A 16,152-nucleotide genomic window follows, 5' to 3' on the forward strand; every position below is an offset into this window, starting at 1 on the left:
GTTAAATCAGTAGGATAACAAAATAAGAGCATATTTGGATACCTCCAGATAGTTAGGAAGAACAGGCTGGTGTACTGAACTGTAAGACTCAGTCTGCAGAACAGATTTCTGCCTGTGAATGCAGCGCACTTTAGTCAGCACGGCTCGTGCAGTTTTGGGATCTCTTGGTAAAACTGCATGTTGGTAAAACGGGGTACAGTTAAAAGAGTCGTGGTGCTGGCCGTCAGCTCCTGCAGCAGCGCTTGCCAGCTGTCCCCCAGCTCTGTGTCCTGGAAGCAGCACACGACACTCTTGAGATGGCCAGGACCGCGTCCTGCGGGGGACGTGGGGAGCAGAACCGGCAGCAGGAGCTCAGCAGAGCTGAGCTTTTCTGGGCCAGGCCTGGCGGGACATGCAGCAAACCCGAGTGACAGCGCAGGGCAGCCCCGGGGCTGTGTCCCCCTGCTGCACCCCGGCTCTGCTCAGCCTGACACAGCCCAGCACAGCCCCGGCCCTGGGGGCCACCCTGCTCACCCCGCTCCCCACAGCCGGGAAATAGAAGCATCCCTAAAAATACATGGCTGTTTGTGTGTGTTAATATCGCCCTCTTCATTCCTGAAGAAAACCCCAAAGCAAAACAACACTAAATCAAGAAAACAAGAGGAATTTTGTGGGTTTTTTTTTTTTTTTTTTTTGATTACTTCTAGGTCTTGCCTCAGTATCTGTCCTGAAAGGAAGGAAAATTCATCCCAGTACTTTATTTTCTCTTTCCCTTCCTCTTCAGCTTCTTTTGACTCCCTTTACACTCAGTTTTTCCACTTCACAACCATACCTTCTTCCAAACAAAACCTTGTTGAAACCTCATCGGTCTTTCTATCTTTTTTCAAAATCAGTATTTCAGCAACCATTCAGTTAAAAACAGGGGAAAAAAAAGGTAAAAAACTACCATCTCCAGCCTTTTATTGTACTCTTCAGTACAAAGAATACTCAACACCTCTCTCTCTCTCTCAGGAGCCAACAATATGACAGCCTTCTGTTTCCTTATGTCTTTCCAAGTATTTCCCAGGTATCTCTTAATTTGAGGACTAAATTTACTGGGAAGAGACATGCTTAGTAGACATACAAGAATCAGAAGAGTTCAGAGGGAAGGCACTGATGAGAAGCCCGGTCTGCCAGCAACCATCTGTTCTGGAGAAGGAAACAAAGCCACAGATTGCTCCCAGGCAGCTCCCCGCAGACGCTACTTGCGGCCTATTTCTAGCTTGTGGCTAGAAGGTGTCCAATAAATTGACAATTTCACTTCTTCCCACAGAGTTTTCTGATTAGCAGCACTGAAATTACTGTTATTTTCACTTGATGAGTATCATAGCCAAATGTGTGGGTTTGGGGTTTTTTGAGGGGGAATTAGAGCCAGATGATTGGATGCTGAGCCCTGTAGGCAAAAATTTTGCTTACGTGTATTTTAACAATTTTTAACTACTCTCCTACTACTACACATTACCCTATTTTCTAACTTTACTAGACATTTCCGTACATCATTAAATGCTTGCTCCATTTAGAAGGTAAGATTCTAAATAAGTCACAGAAATAAAAAGCAACCACCTTTTACTAAGGGAGACAGGATTAACAGAGACTCTCTCTGTGGAAACAGGATTTGAAAATACATCATTTTGTACAGCAAACTTTTCTGTATAAAACCTGCATTAAGCCTGAGAAATAATACGAAACGAGTTTAAACCTCACATCCTAGACTAGGCCTATTTCTGAACAATTCCTAAAGCTGGTAGCACCATGACAATTATGTCAAAGGGATCAGTTTGAGAAGATGTTTGTGCGTTTTACTTAATTCCCAAATAAATGCATTGAATACGAGTGTTAAATCGTGCAGTTTGTTCAGGAAGTGACTTTGGACAGAGAAGGAAACCAGAACTTTGCAGGTGCCGCCGGTGATCTCCGTCTCGAGCAGCTCTCCTGAATCGGGACGCTGCATCTAACCCCAAAACAACAGAGCGAGAACCTTCACAATGTTAAGCTCATATAAAATATTCACTGATTAATTCGTCCCCTTGTCCCTTTCTGTGCCGCCAGGCCGCCCCCGGCTCTTCGTCCCGCACCCGGGGCCGGTCCCGGGGGCTCTGCGCCCCCCGCCCGAACCCCGCGGAGCCGCCGCCGCTGCCGTCCCCTCCCGGCCCGTCCCGCCCCCGCGCTCGGCGGCCGGCGCCGTCCGCCGCTCCCACCGCCCCTTCCCGCTGTCACTCGCGGCTCCGCCCGCCCCTCGCCGGCCCCTCCCCGGCCCCGGCGGAGCCGCCGCCGTTTCCGGAGCGCTCGGCGCGGGGCCCGGGGCTGTCGCGGGCAGGTGAGTGAGCGCCGCGCCGAGCCCGCCGAGCCCGCCGAGCCCCGCGGCCCGGCCCGGCCCCGCCCGCCCGAGCCCCGCAGCGCGGCCCGCGGGCCCGGCCGTGCGGGCACCGGGCTGGCAGCGCCCGCGGCACCGGGGGGACGCGGTGCGGAGGGCGGCAGCGCCCGGGGCAGCCCCTGGGCCGCTCGGGAGGCGCCGGCGGGGGCTGGGGCCGGGGGGGAGCCCCGGCCGGGGGAAGGCGAGGCGGCGGTGCCCGGGACCGTGGCCGCAGTGCCCCGGCGGGGCCGGGCCGGGCCGGCCGTGGTGTCGGGGGCAGCCCGGGGCGGTGTCGGTGGCAGCCCGGGGCGGTGTCGGGGCTGCGGCCTCCCCCCCTCCCCCGTGATCCGTGTGCGGGCAGCCCGGGCAGCGCGGCGGGGCCAGGACTGCGCCTGCGGGAATTCCTGCGCACCTTCCTGCTCCACGGTGACCCGGGGCGCCCGCCCGGCCCGGCCCGGCCCGGCCCCGCTGGCCCCCGGCGCTGGGGCGGCCCCGCCGCGCGGCCTCTCCCGGGCGGCGCCGGCCGGAGCTCCCCGGGCAGCGCGGCAGCGGCGCCGCCCAAAGCCCGGCCGGGCTCGGGGCCCCCGGGCTGCTCCGCGCCCCCCGGCCCGGGGCCTGCGGGCAGCAGCGTCCCCGGCCGCTGCAGGAGCTGCGTACAGATTGTTCACCTGATGCGAGCTGCAAGTGCCGCTTGTTGTTGCCGAGCCTTATGTTGTGTGCATATGGTAGCTGCCAGCAGAAGAGGATAACGCATTTTGGGCTGTAGCTTAAAACTTTACCAATGCTCCCTTGTTTCTCCCTGCTTGAGGGGTTTTATTCGTTTGAGTGGAGAGGAAATGGTAGAGGTATGTATTTGTCGGGTGAATGTCAGCTTAGGAACTTGAAAGCAGTCAGAAGGTCTTATTTGTTTGTTTTATGTGAGGTTATAAACCCTGTTACAGGTATAAATTGGCCGTTATTATTATCATTACTGTTTTTATAGAGGCACAGATGTCTGGCTGTTGTGAAAAGCAGCCATACCTCCGTGGTGTGTAGCTGCAATAAACTTGGTGTTACAGGGTGGCTCGTGCGGTGGCTTCGGCGGCACATGCAGCTGGCACGAGGCTGAGGCTTGGCTCCCAAAATGGCACTGCATCTGTAACTGCCGGGGTGCCTGTTGGACAATCTCACATCTACAGCTGCTGGATTTTAAGGCTATTGTTGCTGGATGTTTCTGTTTCCTCAGCTCAGTGCTGTCGGCATAGAGGTAGCGGTGCTCTTGAGGAATGTTTGTTTTCTGTGGGCACAGGCAGCTGAAGCTCCCCTTCCCTCACCTCTCTGAGGTGTGTGGTATGTGTTGTGTGGCTCCTGGCCACATGAAGGTTTTGGTGTGCAGCTCATGGGATCAGCAGTGTTGGCCCATTTTGGTACGTGCACAGGTGCTGTTTGTGTATCGTGGGTACCATCGTGATTTTGCACTTGGCTCGAGTCTTCTACCCGGCAGTGTTTCTACAGAAGATAAAGCTGGACCCTTCTGTAAAGAATGGCGAGTTTTCCAGGTTCAAGACTTGCAGAAGGTTTTTCTTCCTGTATTTTCTGTTCTTTCCTTCCCAGCAGAACTTTCTAAGTATTTAATGTGTGGCTGTGATGAAGATGTGTTTCAGGTCGATGTACATGTTCCTGGTGCTTGGAGGAGCCAGGTTGGGAGCAGCTCAGAGTCACTGCTTTCCGTGCACCTTGTGGTGCTGCTTCCTCGGCCGGTGTAAGGCAGGAATGCATCTGCTGGCTGCTCTCATTCTCCATCAGGAGTTACTCAGGGTGGTTAGGAAACTAGAAACAATGTGTACAGGGAATATTTTTCTAGTTGAAAGTCTGTTCTGAGACTCTTAAATTTGGCTAACAGGTAGGTAATCCCTCATAAAATGTAATAAGGCAAATATATGCTACTGACGTGTAAAAGTGAAGTCTAGGTTTCTTCTGATTCTTGGGCATCAGCTTGGATTTGGTCACTGGCATCTTATTTTTCTGAGGGTTTGCTGTCTTCAGCTTGAGATCTTTATTCCCCACTTCTTCCCACTATTTATTGCTTTTCAACACCCCTTCTCCCTCAGCATACAAATGATGGCCAGTTTTTCTTTGCAGCAAAACAATTGTATTTTTCTGTCCTAAGTAAGCTTTTCTTTAAACCTGACACTGACAGTCATTTTAAGTGCTGCCACTTGCCTTGCTCAAAACAGGGTTATGTCAAGAGAAATTGTGCTGCTTTTGTTTGTGTGGTAATACTGTAATAGGAAAAGACTTGTTCTTGGTACAATGAATGCTGGTACACCAGAAATCCTGCTAATGATAGTGATTAATGGGTGCTGCTCAAAATAGCTATCACTGCTGATATGACTAATTGTGCTGTATGAAAAGAGCTCCTTTGTTCCCAGTAATCTCAAGGTGTTTCTAGAGTTTTAGAGAAGTGTCTGATCAGTGCAGACAGATAACTGCACAGGGAGATACAGAACTTGCTGGAGTGTGGCAGCTCTCAGGAACTTGCTGCTGTGCTGCAGAACCAGGCAGGGCTGAGAATGAGTATTCTCTTGTGGTGATTGTAGGTAGGTAGAATATTATTACTGGAATTGGGTGTTAGCCAGTGCAACAACCTACGTGTTGCAAACAATGCCAGGGTATTGTTAGTAGCTACAGAAGAGGTTTATATTGTACATGAAAGATGACATTTCCAGCAGCATGGGTAACCTCATCACAGGGTACTGTGCTGGGCTGGCTCTCAGGGCAACTGGCGCTGCTGCACTTGACAAAAATCTGTTTTGTAATTGCTCTGCTCCTCCTAGAGCTTGGTGATGTGTCTGGATACCCTTCCCAGGCCTTTGGACATCGAGTGATGGTGACATGCTGCAGGCAATCCCTTGCTTCTGGGCCATGGTGCATTCCAGGTTCTGTTTGGATTTTGTATGTGCTGGAAACTTAGTGGGGACTGTGGATCTAAACCATAGGAGGTCCTGTGTCTTGATACCTGTAAAATCTGAAATTCTGGCTTGTAGGATGAAAAAATGTTTTGAAAATTAAGTAGTATATGTTAAAGATGGGTTTCACACGCAGTGAGAAGAAGTTTGAAGTTGTGCTTGTTGCATGTCTAGCTTTGTGTTTCTTCTGCTGTTCATGTACCTCAAGACAGTTTTACATTAGGAGCTGTTCAGACATTTGTCCTTTCAGCCATCAAAGAAACCCTTAAGGTGTGTGTGGGGGAATAGGACACTTTCCATTCACAAATTCTGCCTTGCAGGTTAATTGCCAATTTGGTCTGATAGGATTCCAGTCTTGAGGTGTTCTGTGGATAAACTGGTTTAGTCCAGTCCTTGAATTTTGTCAAATGGTGATTAAAACAAGGAGAGAAAAAAAGAGTTTTAAAATGGAACTTCAAAATGATAATTTTGGTGGTAATGAGGTGTGTTTCACTTTGAAGAGCTCTAATGTGACTAGACAAATTGTTTTGAGAACTGTGGTCTTGGAATGTCAATCTTGTCTTATCCTGCTGTAATTAATGAATTAGTATGTTGGTTACTTAAGATAAATTTTGGGGAACTGATCTGTGTGATTCTGTTAAGGTCACAAGCTTTGCATGAGGCAAACCAACTTCCTGGGATTCAGGTTGGAGTGCTTTGAAGTAAAAGAACAAGGAGTGAGTGTATGTGAGAAAAAGTAGAATAGAAGGTTTAGAATGCTGGTCAAGCTTTGAAGAATGACAGAAAAGGGGAATGCAAAGGACTCCAGGTGCAGCTGGGGGAGTCCTGGGATGTCTGTGAGTGTATGGGTGGGTCTGAGGTGGAAGTAGCTGAGGCTCTGTGAGCCTTTGAGAGGCTGTGCAGCACGTCAGGCATTTTCCCAGCTGTGATACTGCATTCCATCGATGGCAAATTGGCTTCAGTCTGGTGATAACATACGGCAGCTTATCCAACTCAAGTTGGAAGTGTGATATTCTAGGACTTGGCTTTGAAGAACCATTTTCACTAAGGAAATAAATATTCTTCCTTCTAAGGAAAGCCCTCATAGGAGAACACGATAGCACTGGCAGATAGAATTTTTGCTGTATTAGCTAAAAAGCAAACCAAAAACTTAAAATTTTGTTGTAGAGTAACTGCCTAATGTTTTACTGTTAGGGACACATTGACAAAATGATGCCTTAGGAAACATATTCACAATGTGTCCCTAAGTTGTGACCAATTCCTGATTATGTTTTTAGTAACATTTTCTCCCTGAAATATCTGATGAGTCTTTTCTTGTTTAGGCTAGCTAGATTTTCATTGTTCCTTCTTTGTGATCTTTTGTTGCTGGCTTTCCCAGCAAGTTTTCTGCTTTTTCAAGTGGTTGGGGGTTTGGGGTCAATGGGACTCTATTTTGGTTTATTGAGTCATATTACAGTAGGGTACTTGTTAGGCATTACCATTTTCTGATAAGCATTTTTGTACAACAGCATTGCAAAAGAGAGATTCTTTGGAAAATTTCAACAGGAAAATTCTTCCACCACCCTGTCGGTCACTCCTCATGTTGAGCTATTCTGTTTTTGTTCTTTCCTGACACTACCTGTGTGCTGGTTAGAATGCTGGAAGGGAACATATCAACTGGCTGTTTAATTAGCAGTGTTTTAGGTGTGACTCTTGTTTAGTTGTGCACTCAAAGTTGACATTTAAATGGTACCATCCACTTATAGAAAATTCCTCGGGCTCTGTGTCGTGTACTCTGCAATCTGGGAACAGAATAAATCTCCTCAACCTAAACAGCTTCTGAATGTAAGGGAAAGTTTGTTTCCCTTGATAGAAATTATAGTATTGAACTTAGTTTCTTTAATGCTTTATTTTAACACATTTGGGGAACTCTAAAGCAGAGTTGTAGAGGAGAGGGTAGGAGAAGAGCAGGAAGAAGGGACTGTGATGGACCTTTTTTCCATTTCTCCACAGGCATTTCTAGTGTGATTCATTCATGTGAGGGTAGCTCTAATCCTGTCAGTAACTGAGTGTTTGTAGTTTCCCAAGTAGAATACCTGACGGTCATAACTGGTATGTTTGTGAGTTTCTGGATGATGTTGGGAATTCCTCTGGATTTACTGGGGTAAAATCAGATCCTTTGAAGTGTCCACAAGATTTGTCTCATACCCGGATATTCAGGGCAACTTTCCTAGGTATTTTTTAATGAAAGTTGAACTTCCTGCTCTTCTGTACATATTACAGAAGTTGGCTGTGTACCTGGGAACACTTTGAGTCCAAGCACCTGAATGTCCCGGAGCACCTGAATGTCTGCAGCTCACATTCCAGGAAAATCTGGAGATCTTTTCCTAAGTACATGGTAATATTTTTTAAAGTCCCTTTAAGAAAGGGGACTTTTTAAAGTCCCTTTAAAAATATTATTTGAAACTGGCAATCTCATCCTGAAGAAGGCAGATATTCTTTTTATATAATCATCTAACAAACTGCTGAAAAGCAGAGAGAGCTGTAGTGTCTAGGAAGGACAGACACAGAAACACTCTTCTTCTTGAAAGATTCTTCTCGTGTCTGCATCCTCACAGCTGCAGTGAAAGACTGGGGAATCACAGGGAAGGATCACAGTGGGTAAATGTAATTCTGTGCCAGACTCCAAAAGATTTGAGGAACGTAACCTCTTTCTGGTGAGTATTTCAAAATGTTTCTCAGAATGCTATTTTCAAGTCTTGCACCAGATGCTATTGTATTAGATGGAAGGAGGAAGAATACAAGGAGGAAGAGGGTACCTAAAAATGCTATTCTTCCAGTTCTGTATGTTCTTCTTCAGGGGAACTTCAGTGTAGGATGAGTTTGTAATTTGCAAATGCTCAGAAGAAGCTATGTTTGTCAAATGCATGTAAAAATGAATGCAGGTGTTCATAATTTGTTAGAGGCCCCTGTGTTTGTAAAAGATGGAAAGATCCTGAGCAGAGAAGGTACTTGGTGGGAGGGGAGAGTAGCAATGCTGCTTGTGTTGAGTGGTCTGCAGTTCTTGGCCCAAGCAGGAGTTAAGGCTAGGTGGTGTGAAATAGCATTAACTAAAACTGTGCAAAGACATTGTTCCAGAATCCTTCTTCATCAGTGCACGTTTCTGAGCTGCAGAATAAACTTCATTTAGCCTCTTACCAAAGACATAGTTTGGTATTTGTGGTTTTTCGGCTGAGCAACACAACTTGCAAATATTTAAATAATAAGGCAATAAGATCAGCCCTTTTTTCTATATGAGGTGAGCATTTGCAAGCAAGTGATGGAATAAAAAACTTTAATATGATGCTGAAAAATAGATCTTCTGCTAAATATGCATGTGTTCTTTGGGAAAAACTAAAACCTTTAATTTACTAAATAAACAAAAGGAATGAAGAAACTTGGTAATGATCAGAATTTCATTTTACTGAGTTCAGTTGTGAGTGGTGCAGATGAAACCAAGACTGCTGTTGGCATGAGAGCAGAGATGTGAGGGGGTACTTGGACATTCCTTACGTACAGAGAGCAAACTGGGCATGCTTCAGTAACTCCTAGTGCAGTACAAATAAATTGTCCTTCTACCAGTACAAATAAATTGTCCTTTCCACCAGAAACAAGGTTAAGGCTTTGGTAGTGTTACTCTTGTTTTGGCTGTTTTTAAAGAGAAGTTGCTGAAGTGTACGTATAGAAGAGCAGGGTAGGTCAACTAAAAATTAAATTTCCTAAAGTAATGCAAGTGTATGTGAACTTCTAATTCTGTGGCTTATTTTTGTTTCATGCTTATGAAAATTCTGTGGAGTCCTGGAAGGAGATGTCAGTTACTAGAACCAAACCCTGAAAAACAGAGCATGTTATAGCAACATTCTGCTTTTGGGAACATGCTTGGTTCTGTATTAAAATGTTGGAGAAGTCCTTACTCAAAGGAGTCTTTCTGTCTGTCTTGTATTGCTTTCAGAAGGAGAAGGAAAACATTTTTTTTGAGCAATCCTATTAGATCTCATATTAAACTTCTTTGTGTAAACATTGCAATAATTTCCAGGGCAACAGATTGTGATGTTGAATTCAGCACTTTGACCTCATTCCAGACCCAAAAAGGAGCAAACCTTGTAAAGTTTTAGGCAGGTATTACAAAATAACTTTGATAATTAGCAAATTTTATATAAAATCTGGCTATGAATTTAACACAGACCTGTTCATACCTTCTTCTTAGCAAAGATATTCTACAGATCCAGGTTATCAATGCTAATATAAATGCTGTCTTTCACATGAAAGACTATTTCAGGTTTAAGACCAAATGCTGGGTTGTAGGACAGGGTATGGTCTGGTTTGGCAGTCTCTGGTCAAGTGCACTTAGAGCTTTTTGCATGTGGAAAAGTGGTACATCTAACCTGTGCTATTTTGAAGTAAATCTGTTGCTTGCTTTAGTGGTTAGAAAAGTTCCTTGACTGGTTAAGTGAATCTGTTGCTCTGCAGATGTTTCTGGATATGAAATCTGTTGAAAACCACTAATGATACATTTTTTGTTTTTGTATAGGAATGTTACATTTTTGTGGAGATGAATTGGTATGATAGATTAAATCTGTAGTTGACACACAAGATTTAGGGAAATGTTTTTTGGGTAAAGTGCATTTTCTTCCTTTGAAGATGCAGCAGGAAAAGAGCTTGTTTGGTTTTTTTTTTTTTTCCAATCTTAGTTTCTGGAATGGTTGGGTTGTAGGAGGTTTGACTGGGATTGTCTGATACAGTCAGACAAATGAATAACAGACCATGGTTTGTGCTGTACTTGTGCTTCTGCTGAACACGGGGTAGAAGATGAGAGCTCCTCTGTGTGTGCCCTCCTTTTCCATGTTTCAGTGACCATCAGGTCCCTGTCAGATCGCAGGAGCTGGCACTCAGCTGCCAGGTGGTGCCAGGTGGTTGCTGTGTATTTGGGCACATTTCTGAAGGGTGTTCTTTGGCCACGTGTGTTAGGTGAGCGCTGTGTGGGAATTGCTGTGGCTCAGGGTAGCAGAGGGCTGGCCTGAGGAGCTCCTCTGCCTGTAAAGGTACAGTGTGTAAGTTTAATTTGCTCTTAAACAGCTGCACAGTTTGTTGCTTGTGCAGTGCATTGATGGGGGGTTGTGACAATTTGCAGTGATTTTTAAACTAAGCTTCTCAAGTTAGTTTCTGAGGACATTTCTGTAGGTTGGCATGTTACTGTTCTTCAAGTTCCTCTATCCTTATACTCTCATTCATGATTCCCTTGCACTTAGGGGGATTATTGATGGAAATGTCTGACTAGACTGCCTTCTCTTGTGTTTCAGCATTTGCTGTGTTTCACTTGAAAGGCCTTCATGGCCCTTAACTTTGTACAGTGTGAGAGATGAAGACGACTGCTGCTGGTTTTGTATGACTGACAACATCTGGCTTAATGTTGTCATTTGTTCTTTTTCCTGAGACATTCACATTTTATGGGCTTTTTTTCAGCTTCACATTGCAGCCAGTGGGTGCTTTTCTCTGTGTGATGTTGTATGGTGTTACTGGTATTTTAAGTCGTGTTCTGAAACAGGAGAAGATGACATATTTCAGTCAGTTGCTTTCTGCTAAAAAGTTATATTTGTATTTTTTTCTGTAATTGTTGTAGGACAGATGAAGCAGTTTCTTTCCAAAAATTCTGGTGGTTTCAGGAAGGTAATATATTGTGTCTTCTTTGCATATGCTGTTTGGTATGTTCTGGTCTGGAGCATGAGTTCTCTCTGCTGTGTTGATTGTATTTCACTGCACGTGAAATGAAAGACCTAGAAAAACAAGGCTAAGTATAGTATAATGTATAATACTATACTAAGTTTACTATATTTATATACTATTTATATATATACTAAATTGACTAAATTTTCTACACTACATAATAATGCTCCTTTTCCTTTTGACTTCAAGCTTTGTAAGTGATCCGGTCTTCATAATCACGAGTGTTCCCAAGAAGGTGTGCTGTGTTTTCATTCAGATGTTCAGTGTGTTGAAGAATAAGTTATAATATGAATGCAGGGCATCTTGCATATTGCGTCTATGCTAAATATTTTTCTCTAAAATGAATTCTAATGTGAGCAAAGTTAAACTGGTATAATTTGGAACAGAAGACTTCAGGCAAAATTGCAAGTAGCTGCGTGTGAATATTGATTATTGTGCTCAGTAGCATGTGAAAAACCTCATCGTGCCTCAAAGCACTGTTGCCTTAGTGGACTTAAAATCCTTTATTTAGCTGTTGCTAAGGATTTGTGTTGAGGGTTTTTTTAATTTCTTCTTTTCCATCACACCATTGACCTAAGTGCTGTAGTTCAGTGGCTTTCCCTGGCCTTACAGTGTCACAGGCAGGTAGTGTTTTGGCCAAAGGATGGTGGGTTTCTGTCTGAAACAGTCCAAACCTCGTGATCTCAGAGGACCCACTTCATATACTGAAAAAAAGCAGGGAATGGTAATTGCAGCTGTAGAATAACCCTCAGAGGAGGGAGCCACCTGACAGATTGACTTACAAGTATCAGTGTGTGTCCTCAGGTGTAGGATGCCTTTGTCTTTGCTGGGTATTCCAGCACAGCACGTCAGATGTTGTGTACCTCTTTGGTAAGAATCAGCATTTAAAGGACTAAAACTTCAAAACTGATGCTTTGTAGTTGGTGTAAAGGGAAGAGCTGGTTTTTGTTTTCACTGGTGAAATGATTTTTATCCTAAAATTGCTGCTTCTTCCTTATGGAAGAAACTGCCTCATCCTGGACTGGTGGTGAGCTGAAGGTTGTGTGGCAGGTACTTGTGGCTTACTTGCACTTACACTGCAATGCCTCTCCTTTTTTTGTTTGTATTCTTGTCTTCATTCAATATGTTGGGTTTTTTTAAATATGAGAAGAGTGTAGTAAGAAACATAGCAAAGCAACTGCTCATAGTCATGAACTCAATAAGTAATTGAGACTATTTAATGTAATCTTTTAGAATTACAAATGTTAGGTAAAAATCCCTTTTCTTTATGAATAACAAGCTTAAATATGTCACTTTTCACAAAAGCATGCAGTGATATGACAAGGGAGAATGGGCTTTGCTGAGGGAGAGTAGATTTAGATTAAATATTAGGAGGAAATGATGCCCTATGAGGGTGGTGAGGCCCTGGCAGAGAAGCTATGGCTGCCCCATCCCTGGAAATGTCCGAGGCCGGGTTGGATGGGCCCTTGGAATAACCAAGGATAACTGGGATAGTGGAGGGTGTCCTTACCCATGGCAGGGGTGGGATGAGATGGGCTTTAAGGTTCTTCCAACCCAAAACATTCTGTGAATTCAGGATAAGGTAAGTCATGTATTTACAACATTGGTATATGGTAAAAACATCCATGCTACAGGATTTTTTCATTGATGCTTTTTCTTGAGTAGTTATCTTCCAGGTGCTTACTAATAGAGATTGCTTAATTTAACATTGAAATGGTTTCTATTAATAGTAAATAGTGTCAGTTCTGACTAATAAAAATACATTGTTGTGACCAAAGTGTGGACAAAGCAATGACCCCTAAACAGAGTGTATGTTTCAACTTCAGAGGCAAAGAAATGCCAGCATAATCACCTGAAAAATATGAAAAGCAGTCCATGGAATAATTTTGTTTCAGACAGAATAAAACATTAGCTGTAAGAGGAGCTAAGGTTCCATTTCACAAGTGACTCTGCTGTTTAAAGTGATTTGCTGATAGGCATGCAGCAACTCCGAAAGCAGCAGGATGCCTCACTAATAGCATTTGAGAGCCCTAAAATATAGTTTCATCTGAATTTTGAATATTGTTGTATTGATATGCTGTAAAAAACTATCAGTTTCATTGCCAGGCACAGAGTCATCTCATTTTTTTTATGCTGCTAAATCCAGTCACTCTCCTTTCCCCCGTGCTTATTTTTGTTCTTACTTTTAGTTTTACCATTTTTTTTCCTGCTTTAAACTTTAATTGCCATACAAAACTCTCCTGATTGTATGTGTTACATAGTGAGGATTGGAATGTTAGCTGAAAGATGGGGAGAGGAATCTGCCGTGCCGAAAATGCAAAAGATTTCCTGTTATTGTTACTCACTTTGGTGCGAGTTAATGTCTCTGGGGCAGCTAAAGCACTGCTTAAACTCTCCTTGCTTCATGTAAATGCACAAGTGGTAGCAGAGGATAAAACCCCTTGGTGTATCTAATAATACTGTGATTGTGGTTAGTCCCAGTTCTGTCTTTCGAACACATTGTACCTAATAAAATAAATGCACAAAGTGGTATGGCCTGCTCCAGCTGCAGAGTGTTACTGGATGCTTTGAAGGAAGGTAATTATTTTATTTATTTCTAGACTTGAAATTTTGAGAAAATGTCTCATTGAAATTTGACTCCCTCAGTGGGCAGAGCATGCATTGTGCAGTGTGCACATAACAGGCATCGTTAGGTGCATGCAGGAAATCCATCTTTTGTATTGCTGTGGATAAAACCAAATCTATAAATACCTCAGTGTGTAGTAAGGATGCTTGTCCAATACTGTGGGGTTTGAGCTGGCTGGAGTTAACCAAAATTGAAAATAGACCAGTGTTATTGAATTGGAAGCAAGAAAGCAGGATATGTTTTTAGTGTTCAAAATTTGCAGGAAACTCCACACTTCATGTTATAAATAGAAATGCAGAAAATAAATGTGGCATCCCTGTGTTTATGCATTACAGTGTTCCGTGAGAGGTTTTTACAGATACATATTGTGGACTTACGTAGACTATAGGTATTGTAATTGCCTAACAGAATTCTAAAAGCAGAACAAAATCCTTACAGAGCTGTAGAAGGAAGGAGTATTGGTGGAGTAGGAACACAGCTCCCTACTTTTTCCCATCTAGCACAGTGGGAGACAGCAGTGGGTGGAAATCCTCCTGCAGAAGCATTTGCTGTTTTGTTTGGTTGTGCTGTAGCCATTGGCACTTTCTGCTGCCATCAGTAATTCAGGGACACAGGACACACAAGTTCAGGTTTTTGACAGAGCCTGCCTAATGGGAAAAAATGTGGAAGAAGGAAAATTACCATTAAATAGAGAACATAATAAAGAACTGCAGTGGAAGTTCAAGCCTTAGATGTCAAGGTCTAGCAGCAGGGCTCTTCCCAACCACTTCATTGTTCCGTGGGCTCTCTTACTGTGCTGCTTATCTTAAGCAGATGCAAAGAGAATTTTTTCCCTGAATAATAATTTCACTTACCTTCTCCAGAGCCATTGTGGAAGTTGCTGTTTCCATAATATTGCTTCTGGAAGAGTGTAGGCATTGAGTTTTGTCCAAAATGAGCCTGGCTGAGCCATAACTGCTGTGCGATGGTTCCACTGGAGAAGAGGGACTTGGAAGCAGTGAGTGTGTGGGAAGGTCTGAGATCTGTGTTCAGATAGAAAATTCCTGCTGTAGTTCTTGAGGGGGGAGGATCTGCAGTGTCCTCCCAGCGGGCTCCCTGGCAGGGAAGCTGTGTGAGCTCAGCCAGGTGTGCCAGGAGTTTGTGGCAGGTCCCAGAGTCGCAAGGCACAGTGGCTAATTCAGTGTTTACTAGATCACTTTGGTATCCTTGTGGATCATACTTACTAGTTTAAATGGAGTTGTTAAATTAATTTTGAAACATTAGTTTAATGACTGTTGTTAAATATCAAAGAAAACCATCAGGCAGTGGGTGCTCAGTGTCCATTTTATGTGCTCCAGCATGGACAGCAGTGATAACAGCACTGCTGCCAGCACCTGCTGCCTTACCTGCTGATGCTCGAGTGCTCCAAGTGAAAGGCTGATTTTTCAAAAAATAGTTCTCAGGTTTTCTTTCAGAATTAAAAAAAAAATCCTAAATTTTCAGTGAGCTTCAAAGCTTTTCATGTGCTCATTAGTAATTTGAATGTTTCTTCTGAACAATTGTGTGTTGGAAGGGTTGTTTTGACTTGCATTTGAATGTGCATTGCATGCTTTATTGGAAATGAAGGCACAGTTCAGCATGCAGCTCCAGCCTGCATCAGTGACTGTGCTCCAGGAGCCCTTTCCCTGTGAAGTAATGATTTTAAAATGGTGTCATATATGGATTCACTCTGTAGAACTTGGGTTTCATTCTTTATGACTAATGAAGAATATTCTTAGCATAACTAAAACCACCTATGCTGTGTCCCCACATGGGAGTGGAAACAGTGCTGAAAAATTAAAGACTCTGCTGCTGTCCTCGATGAAGACCTAGAATTGCTTCTGTACCTGTCATAATAAAGGCAGAGACTGTAGGAAAATTAACTTATTTACATTGACAAACAATATTATATTAGTTCTTTAAACTTATTACTCTGGTGTCCATAAAATGCTTAATTAATTCAGTATTTTGAAATAGCTGGGGTTTTGGACAGTGCTGTTGTGATACTCTTTTTCCATTTGACTAACAGTATCCTTTTGAAAACATATTTTCACATATTTTCCTAGTGGCATGATAAATTTTTGTGGCTGTCATTCATTGACATGAGAATCTCAGTGAGGTTTTTTAAGATGCTTTGAGTTCTCATTTTGAGATGTGGTAGATAAGTTTTCAAATGCTGACCCTTAAGACTCAATGAAGTTACCATTCAAAATATGGGTTTATAAGATCATGTTTTTGCTGAGGGATGAGGCAGTCCTGACTTGCATTTCTTTATGTTGACAGTGTAATTTTATCTATTAAAAAAAAAAAAAAAAAAAAGGTATTGTTGTCCCCCAGGAGTCACCTAGGAATGAATCTCATGGGCTGCTCCTGGGTGTGCTGCTCCTGTCATTGATAACTTTTGTTTCATGATACCCATGAAACAAAATATGCATATTTATGGTGGA

At 43.5% G+C, this 16,152-nt stretch overlaps 1 protein-coding gene across 2 annotated transcripts in view; it reads left to right on the forward strand.

Moving 5' to 3' along the window:
* Window positions 1-2,269: 2,269 nt before the first annotated feature.
* The window catches only part of GARRE1 (granule associated Rac and RHOG effector 1), a 57,943-nt gene continuing 44,060 nt past the window's right edge, over window positions 2,270-16,152 (forward strand). Inside the window, exon 1 of one of the 2 annotated variants that reach the window (XM_053987788.1) lies at window positions 2,270-2,335. The gene's annotated coding sequence lies outside the window, so the exon portion shown is untranslated. Of the gene's footprint in view, window positions 2,336-3,007; window positions 3,217-16,152 lie in introns of those variants that run through there. The other variant, XM_053987787.1, reaches the window with a different exon arrangement.

The sequence above is a fragment of the Vidua macroura genome, chromosome 11 (assembly GCF_024509145.1).
Source record: "Vidua macroura isolate BioBank_ID:100142 chromosome 11, ASM2450914v1, whole genome shotgun sequence".
In the NCBI taxonomy this organism is placed as follows: Eukaryota; Metazoa; Chordata; class Aves; order Passeriformes; family Viduidae; genus Vidua; species Vidua macroura.